Source organism: Mus pahari, chromosome 11 (assembly GCF_900095145.1).
Source record: "Mus pahari chromosome 11, PAHARI_EIJ_v1.1, whole genome shotgun sequence".
Taxonomy (NCBI): domain Eukaryota; kingdom Metazoa; phylum Chordata; class Mammalia; order Rodentia; family Muridae; genus Mus; species Mus pahari.
This window is the reverse complement of record NC_034600.1, coordinates 17,950,238-17,960,575: the sequence shown is the minus strand read 5'-3', so window position 1 is coordinate 17,960,575 and position 10,338 is coordinate 17,950,238.

The following is a 10,338-nucleotide window of genomic DNA, read 5'->3' as shown; positions in this document are numbered from 1 at the left end:
TTTGGGGATAGCATTTGAAATGTAAATAAAGAAAATAATAATAAAAAAGAAAAAAAATGCTCACTAATATTGACTTATAAAAGATGTAAAATATTTTTATTTTTTACATCTTTTGTTTGTTGGTTATACTAAAATAAACACTTTTGTTTAAATTTAAGTAACTATGGATTACAGAAGAACTTTAACAGGGTTAGAGTGTTAGCCTCTCAGAGGCATGCTTCTAGTTAGTACTTATCTAGTAAATTAAGGTACTAGAGAAGAAATTCAAGGCCTGGATAAATTTGAATTCCAAGGCTTTAATAATACTTAAAAATATTAAGGAGACCACAGATAAACCTACAGTACATGGATACTGTAATCTGGACCCACAACCAAAGAACATGCATGGTACTGATAGAGGCACTTTGAATATATGTTATGTTTGTTGTTTAACTTGGTCTTCATGTGGTATTCTAACAGTCAAGGTGGGGTCTGACTCAGAGTCTCTGATTCTGTTGCCTTCTTTTAGATCCCCTTCACTAATTGGGCTGCCTCATCCAGCCTCTATAAGAGAAGACAGGCCTACTCTTAATGCAAGTTAATATGACAAAACTAGTTAATATCCATGGGAGGCCTACATTTTTCTGAGGACAAAGGAAGGAGAGGTGGATTTGGGTGGGGGGTTGTGAGAGGAAGAGACTGTGAAGAACAGAGAGAGGAAAGCTGAGATCGGGATTTAAAATATACAAATAAATAAATAACAATAAACATTTTAAAATGCTTTAAAAAACAGAAAGTTTAATTTTTCTTTTCTCCATTACTTACTAAACATATCAAATATATCAAATGCCTATGTAGCAGAAGATGGCCTAGTTGGCCATCAATGGGAAGAGAGGCCCCTTGGTTTTGTAAACTTTATATGCCTCAGTACAGGGGAATGCCAGGGCCAAGAAGTGGGAGTGGGTGGTTAGGGGAGCAGGGAGGGTGGAGGGTATAGGGGACCTTCAGGATAGCATTTGAAATGTAAATGAAGAAAATATTTAATAAAAAAATTGAAAAAAAAGAAAAATATAAAATGTCACTGAAATCTAGAAATTATACAATTAATATACTTTTAAATATTTTTGGTTTCTCAACAGCAATTAATATTATTATCAGCATATCCTATTAATTATTGGTGTGAACAGAACTAATGTTTATGATAAAATAATATTTGTTGTTTTCTTAAATTTTTATTTAGTTAAATATCTTGTACTTTTGCATCTTGCATATGGCAATTCAATACTAAAAATAGAATTATAAAATAGCTACCTATTTTGTTTATACAAGAATCTTTAAAAATTTTTGACTTACCAACAAACTGCTAGAAAAAACCTTTTGATTTCCATTTAATTAACAAATCATAATGTCAACTATGGACTGTATGAAACAGTGTGTGAATTACTGTGATTTATGTACAAATATTGCAAGGTTAAATCCCATATTTTATGTATACTTTTTTATTCAAGAATTAATACTATATTCTATAGAATAGTTAATGCATTTAGAGGGTTTTTTAAAATTCATTCTGATCTTTGAGCAAAATAAAACTACAGTTAAAGAAAATGTTCTGTTAGTTTGGAAAGGCAAGAACACAGTAACAAGCTGCACTAGTTTCAGATTTGAAAGACAGAAAAGGACAGTAATCAGGACTTACCTCCCAGAAGAATGGAGATTATGTAGTTGGATATTGAAGAACACAGTGGTGAATGCATGGCCAAATCAGGGATTGAAATGAGAAAATCCCTGTTGTCATTTTTATTTCTCCAGTGGAGTGAGGTTTCAGCTTTTGAAAAGTGGAGTACAGATTCTGGAAATTGAAACCCTTTCCTAAAGCTCAGGCAAGCTCAGGGCAATCAATGGCAGTATCAGATTGAAGCTCAGGCCTGTTAATCAATGTGACTTAACCCTGATTTGGGGAAAAATTATTTGGAGTACAAGAATATCAACCATGTGCAGTGCTGTGTGTTTCTGCTGAGAGTAACAATTATTTCTTATCACTGATGACACGGAGGATTCCAGAGTGAAAGGCTTACTGGAATAATGGCTGTCACTGCAGGGTACAGAATGGGAGCCCCAAGCTCAGCGGGAGCCAATTCTGCCTCATTTCACCGTGTTTAAAATGGCTACATCCGAATGCTGCAGTGTCAGCTTATTTGTGGAATTTAAGTAGGTAGTTTAACCAGTCAGCTTCAGTACTTAAGATTTATAAGAATCTTAATGTCTTTCACTTTTTATCAACTTTTGCTGAACCGAATATCCTTAAGGAACAAGAATATATTCCCTAAGGAAACCCCTTAAATGAATTGGTATATATGGCAGGTATAGTTCATATTTCTATATTAACTGTGTTTCTTGATACTGTACATGTGAGGAAGAGAGTGTGGGTCATTCTCTCCCCATTCTACATTTTACCATGGCCAATTTCAGTCATTTACGAAGGTGGATGAATTCAGGACCTGGGTTTTAGTAACAGAGGAATTAAGTCTAAGAAACAAGACTCCTGTGATACTACGTATATATGGTAGTTACATTTCTTTAAATACCAGTTAAATTATCCAGTTTGATAATTTAGGTATAAGATGTGTGAAAAATGTCAACAAAGACTCTACCTAGTCCTTTAACTAAAGGTTCATTATGATAATGAAAATGACTGACAAATAAAACTAATATTTTTTGATTGTTAGCTGAGGCAAACAGATACTTATATAAACTAAGAGAAAATCCTGATCTCTTTTTGGCTGAATTTAAAAATTAGGACAATTTACAACTTTCATATGCTTGCTCTAAATTTAGGTGTCAATGTTTGATGGAATGTAGTCTCACACTGAATACTAAATAAATTGCAGGATTTATTACTATTTTTACTGCTACTATAATTATCAAAATAATTGTTTTTAATTAAAACTCTGCACGTCTTTGTGAAAATTCAGTTTGCTTTTCTTTTTTATTCTGTCAAATCATTGAGAACTGTAACAGCATGGGTAAGACTTAATTTAAGTGGATTTGTAAAGAGAGATCATCTTTTTCACTTCATCAACTTCCAGGAGAAATTAGTATAATGAACTGAATAGTACTGTATGTGGCCCATGGCTAAAAGACATATGCGGAAATTAAATATAAGTGCTTGTTCAAGTTATAGAGGATATAATTAATAGTTTGAGAGCTTTAAATCTCCATAGCTTATATCTAATAATTCTTTTTAGATAAATTAAATATTTCTATGGATATACATTAGTTAAGTCTAAAATATTAGCCTAGATAAGCCAGGTCCATTATTAACATAAAATTTATTAAGTAAATATATATATATACTTAATAAATTTATAAATATATTTATAATATATATATATATATATATATATATATATATATATATATATAAAATTTTGATTTTATTCATGCAAAATTTCAGGACTCATAGATACTATAATAAATGCCAAAGAGAATGTCTAAGTATCAAGTGTTAAGAAGTAAAACACAAGTTAAAATTTTATTCATTTTGAACTGAACTGTGAAGAAAGATATGACTGGTTCCCAATACATTATATGTGAAAATTTCTTGTCAACTCTATTTTCAGTTGTTTGAATTAATCCTCTCCTATACAATGCAACTTTCAAAATGGTTAGCCTTTTGGCTTGAAAGTACTAGATAGTACAGATGCAGATAGAGCCAACCGTCAGTCTGAGAGTGGGACCCCAATGGAACAGCTAGGTAAAGGACTGAAAAAGGTGAGCAGAATTGAAACCCCATAGGCAGAACAATATCAACCAACCAGACCACCCTGAGCTTCTAGAGATTAGACCATGAACCAAAGAGTATACCTGGAGACATCAATGGATCCAGATAAATATGCAATAGAGGATGACTTCATCTGACATTAATGGGAGGGGAGACCCTTGGTCCTGTGGAAGCTTGATGCCCCAGAATAGAGAGATGCTAGAGCAATGAGGCAGGAGTGGGTGAGTGGTTGGAGAAACACCCTCATAGAGGCAAAGGGGAGGGGGGAGGAGAGATGGGATAGGGATTTGTAGAGGGATAATTGGGAAGGGAGATATCACTTGAAATGTAAATGAATGGAATGATTAATAAAAAAAATTAAAAAGACCAAACTGTCAGAATTAAAAAGAGAATATCATGATTAACATGTATTTTTAAAATATTCAGAGAATGGAGAGAAGAGATTAATAGATATCAAACATATATGTATACTATTTAAGCCTATCAAATAAAAATGATATTACTTATTTAAAAATTAGAAATGTCATATTCATTTGGTTTTTATTTTTATTTTTATTTTTAAACAGGGAGTCTCTGTGTATTCCTGGCTGTCCTAAAACTCACACTGCAGACTAGACAGGTCTCAAAAATCAGAGATCCACCTGGCTCTGCTTCCCAAATTCTGGGATTAATGGGGTATTTTCAACTATACTTAGCTCTAATTAAAATATATTTTCATTTAATGTATATTTTATTTTAATTAAATCATTTCATCTTGTCCCTTCTTTGGTTGTGATCACTGAACTACAACTAAAGATACATGCATGTGTTTTGTGTGTGTGTGTGTGTGTGTGTGTGTGTATATATATATATATATATATATATATATATATATATATATATGTAGTGATTGCCTATGATAGTCTCCATTTGCTAGGTTTCTTTGATGAGAGGTGGTAGCTATATTTATATGTTTGTATAGTGTTAAAATTTAGAATGTAGCAGAGTTATTCTGACAAGGAATGTGGCACTATTATTATTATTATTTTTTTTTAAGATGCTTGACCTCAGTAGTATTGGGAGCCTCACTAGTTTTCCAGTACTAGGCATGATATAATTCCTGTTGAGTGAGCCTTAAGTCCAATTAGAGCACTTTTGTTTTCCACCACCATGTTAGTACAGGTTACTAAATCTTTATGCACTGTTTGCTATGCTGGTAAAGGTTAAGATTCATAGGTGTTAAATCTGGGTAGGCCTGTTTAAATAAATATATCCTGAAAAATTTGTATAGATTTTGTTTTGTACAATTCTATACAATTTTGTAAAATGTCACAGAAAGAGATATTTATGGAAAAAAAAACTTACAGAGCAATGAATAATATCAGCACTTTTGGTCATGTCTTTTTAGTAAAATGGTTTGTTTGTTTGTTTTTTTAACAATATATTTGCAGCAGTGTTTGCTTTCACCCAACTCCTCTCAGATGCCTCAACCTCTCTACACAGGAACCTCTATGACCTTTATTATTCTTAGTCTTCAGGAAATTAACAGAGAAATAAAAAAGTAGTGATCTTATACGTATGTTCTTTTGTGATCATTCCTTTGTAATATCATAAACATATGTAAGACTGTAAGTTCCTGGATGAACTTTACTCCCTTCCCAAGACATTGTGTATTTATCCATTATTTTGCAGTTTGGCATTTTACATGATTCTATTTCTTTGTTAAATTCTATTTTCATTAATATTATTATTCACTCAATTACTGGTTTATGTTCTTCACATCTTCATTAAGGAATTTATTAATAACATTTTAAGGTTTGCAAATATATTAATTTTAGCTATTTTTAAAGTCCTCTTATATTTTATCTAATTACTTCTTCAAGGACTATTACAATAGTGTTGCTAGCTTCCGGAGGAGGAGACAAGTATTCTTCATTTTTCGGGGTTGTGCTTGTGCACCAGGATTTGGGCAACTGGGGTTAAATATTTGTTTGCTCTTACTATAATTTGGGCTTAACCATGTATTTTGATTGTGCAGTTCTTGTTATAGAGATGTTCTTAGTTCCAACCAGGTTTGATAGTGGTACATCTGTGATACTGTGGTACTGTGTGTCAGTTTGAAGTCATAAAGGAATGGAACAGCACTAGAATAGAAGGCTAGAAAGGACAGAGAAGAACTAGACCACTGGTCCTATACATGAGGCTGAGTATTAAGAGAATGAAAGTAGGCTTGGAAGAGAGACTCCAGTCTTTGTTGTTTGATATACTCTTTTGATGCAAGAAAGATCCCTGAAGAAAGAGACAGGGTAGACAGACTTAAGAATAAGAGGTCTAGGCTACCCGTTCAGAGCTTTTCCATATCAAAAGGAATACCAAAGAGTTGGGTTTCACTTAATTGTAAGAAACCAATATTGTGAAAAAAAATCACCATTTTCTGTATAATATGTATATTGTGTTCTGAAAATAAAAGTAAACAAAATATGTTTTTAAGAGTGACAGACACTATTCTTTCTCTTTAATATGACTTTTCTCCACCCACTGACTTTTATTAATGTTTCTGGATCGTGGTCTAGTCATTTTTCTTTTCCTTTAAGTTTCCTTATAGTTGATTGAGTAGACATTGCCATAAAACAAAATAAAATATGAAATGCTAAACTTTGTGATGCCACATTTTTATATAAAATGCTACAAAGAATTACAGACTCCCAATACAGAAAGTGTTAATTTTTCCCAAGGATTATTCCCTTGAACCCTTGTTTACACTATTCCAAGTGTTCAGCTCTAAAAACAAACATACAAGAAACAGTAAGTAGCTTGTTGCATTGATATATTCATTTGCATATATGTGTAGCAATAATGATAAAAGAATAGGAAGGTATGAAATTTAGATGAATGGGGAAGGCTGAAGGAGAGGAAGAAATAAATCAGTAAAATTATTACATGTTTTCAAACCCATTTCAGTCTGATTACCTGTGAAATTATTTACAATCCAGGAACAGAAAAAATACCAAGATATGCTGAAGTAATATTGCTTTATGCAACACTTATACAAATTTTTATTGAAAGCATATCTTTGTTGTTGAAAAAGTAAAATTTCTTCTTAATTGCACTAGCATGACACATAATATGTTTAATGTTGATACTCAAATAGGCGAGGATGATATTGGCTTTGCTACATTAAATATTTTGCATAGTTCTTTAATGCAAGAAAATACAGATTACTATATTTCCATTTTTTAAAAAAAAATCACATGAAATTAATTCTTGCTTATATGATACAAAATTCATACATGATTCAGAATGGATTTTAAATTACTTCTACAGAACTTAGAGTGAGTCATTCATCATTACAAATAACTCCATCTGGTAGGGAGTCCTAACAACCACTTCACACCATGACTTTTGATGAGTTGACTACTCCACACTGTGACATTTCCTTTTATCTTAACTGGAAGCCTCAGGAGGTAGACATTGTTCATAATTGAAAACATAATTGAAAACAAAATACCACCCAATGTCATTTGGAAAGTCAAAATGATGATTTGCACATTTATTGCACTGAAATAAAATTAACCATGTACAGGAATATAGATGTCAAACTTTGCATTAGTATTTTAATAAGCTGTGAACAATGGCATCAAGAAAAAGTTTAAAATTAATTTCTCAGCATGTTACTTGTATTATTCATGAAAGAAATCTCTTACTTCTGAAAGTGATTTTATGTGTTTCCTGACTTTTACTTAGCACAGTTGAGTACTATATTTATATCTCTATGCAAGTTTACTTGTTCAAATCACAGACTATGAACAGGAGAAGAATCTACTGGTATTGATTAATATTTCTACTTTCTACTAATTGCATGGCCTTGGATAGAAATCCTGACATTATGTGTCTCAGGTTACATATCAGAAAGATTGGAATTACTGTGTTTTCTACAAAATGACTATGAATATTAAACAACAGAATGTTGTTTGTGATTGATATAGAGGAACAGGGCCACAGCCACTAATGATGGCATTATACTGCTAACAGATCAGTGGTTATAATACATTGTAAAATCATCTCTCTCTCTCTCTCTCTCTCTCTCTCTCTCTCTCTCTCCTTTCTTTCTTCCTTCCTTTCTTTCTTTCTTTCTTTCTTTCTTTCTTTCTTTCTTTCTTTCTTTCTTTCTTTCTTTCCTTTTTCTGTCTATTAGATATAGGCTCATTTAGTAGTCAGAACATGACTATGAATTGGGATTTTCCTCTCTCTGCATTCTGAATGTTGGGATGACATTGCTGAACCACCATGCTAGGTTCACACATATCACCTTACTCTTCTTGTCTCAAAGCAGTTCAGGTACTAAGTGTGGAAAATGAGGCTAAAGATAAGACCTGAGTCGTAGGACACTGACAGTGCAAACAAGGCAGAAATTGAAAGACCAATAACAGTGGTTCTCAAAGGGACACTCCTAGGGACAAATAGATCCTATTAGTGTTTTCCCATGAGAGAAAAAAATATGCTCCTCTTCATCTTACCCTGCCCTAGCTTCCACCTGTACTTTACTAGGAAGAAACCACATCCATGCAACATGGCTGTCCCAAACCCAGGTTTTCCTTGAAAATGATTGCTGCAACGAATATAGTTTTGAAATTAGTTTAAGCCCCACCACCTTTGTGCATCACATCTCACTCTTCGGTGTCAAAAATGATAGACATCTCAAAAACATTGGAGGCCTTTCCTTCTGTCTCGGCTCTACACTTCATTTCCATATTTGCTCCTGTGAGTATTCTGTTTTCCTTCTAAGAAGGACTGAAACACAAACACTTTGGTCTTCCTTCTTCTTGAGCTTCATGTGGTTTGTGAATTGTATCTTGAGTATTTGGAGCTTTGGGGATAATATCCACTTATCAGTGAGTACATTCCATGTGAGTTCATTTGAAATTGGGTTACCTCACTCAGGATATTTTCCAGTTCTATCCATTTGCCTAAGAATTTCATGAAGACATCATTTTCAATAGATGAATAGTACTCCATTTTCCAAATGTACCACACCTTCTGCATCCATTCCTCTGTTGAAGGACATTTGGGTTCTTTCCAGCNTCTGGGTATTATAAATAAGGTTGCTATGAACATACTGGAGCATGTGTCCTTATTACATGTTGGGGCATCTTCTGGGTATGTGCCTAGGAGTGATATAGCTGAGTCCTGAGGTAGTATTATGCTCAACTTTTTGAAGGAACTACTAAACTGATTTCCAGAGTGGGTGTATCAGTCCAAAATCCCACCAGCAATGGAGAAGTCGATCCAGAGACTGTTCCACCTGGGGATTCATCCCATATACAGTTACCAAACACATACACTATTGTGGATGCCAAGGAGTGCATGCTGACAGGAACCGGATATAACGGAGAGGCCCTTGCCAGAGCCTTACAAATACCGAAGAGGAAGCTTGCAACCAACCACTGGACTGAGCATGGATTCCCCAAAAGAGGAGTTAGAGAATACCACTTCATAGTGGTATTCTATTTTTTCTTTCCATGTGTCAAATTTCCAAATTTTATAATTCCTTTTTCATCATTATTTACTATCCTTTGAATACATCAGTTAATATATATTGACTTTCTATCCACTCCTATCTTACATACTCATGAATACATCTTTAAACCAAAATATCCTTTTACATCTATTATATATGTAATATATTATTTATAGACCATTTACATATAATCAGGACTCCTGTATACTCCATTTTCCCAAAAATAATTATTTCAAACAGAAACACACACACAAACGCATCACAGAGAAAGAGAGAGAGAGAGAGAGAGAGAGAGAGAGAGAGAGAGAGAGAGAGAGAGATTATTTATTTGAAGTCCATTCCATTATTTCTCTCTGGATGTGAGCAGAGTCACCAGACATTGACATTTATTTTACATAAATTTATTGTATCTATCTAGCTATTGTAGGACCCCCCTCTCGGGGACCCCCCTCAGGTCATGGGAGTCAGGGTGTCCCAGAAAACATGAGAGACTTTCTTGTTTGAAAAGCATGAGGCAGCTTTAATAGTGGAGCTCTGGGTTGATATGTGCCTCACACAGGAGACAGAGGAATCGACCCTGAGGCTTGAAAGCTAGGGGTTTTTATAGGGTCAGGGTTGGGGGCTTAGGAGAAATTGGTGTGATTGGCTCATTAAAACATTAGCAAGGTGGTTACAAGTCAGCAGAATTGTACATTCAGGTTGGGGAGTCTAGAAATTCTAGGGGCTGGGGGCTTATCAGGGAGGCCAATACGTCTGGGTGATGTACAACTTCAGGCACTTCAAACTATGTCTTAATGAGCAGGGAGAGGCACCATCCTGCCAGACGGCTGTTGAGTCAGCCAAGATGGCCAAGGCCAATTCCTGCACTCCTCAGATGGCTGTTGAGTCAGCCAGGATAGTCAAGGCCAGTTCCTGCACTCTTGTTCCTTATCTTTGTGGCCAGATGGCTTCAGCTTCAAGGAGGGCCTGGGACTGTTTTTCTAAGACAGTTTCTAACTTTGAGCTTTCCTACTAGGAAACTTCTATAATTTACAATATTGAACCTTAAATTTACTTAATCTCCTTTTATTCCCCTCTTTTT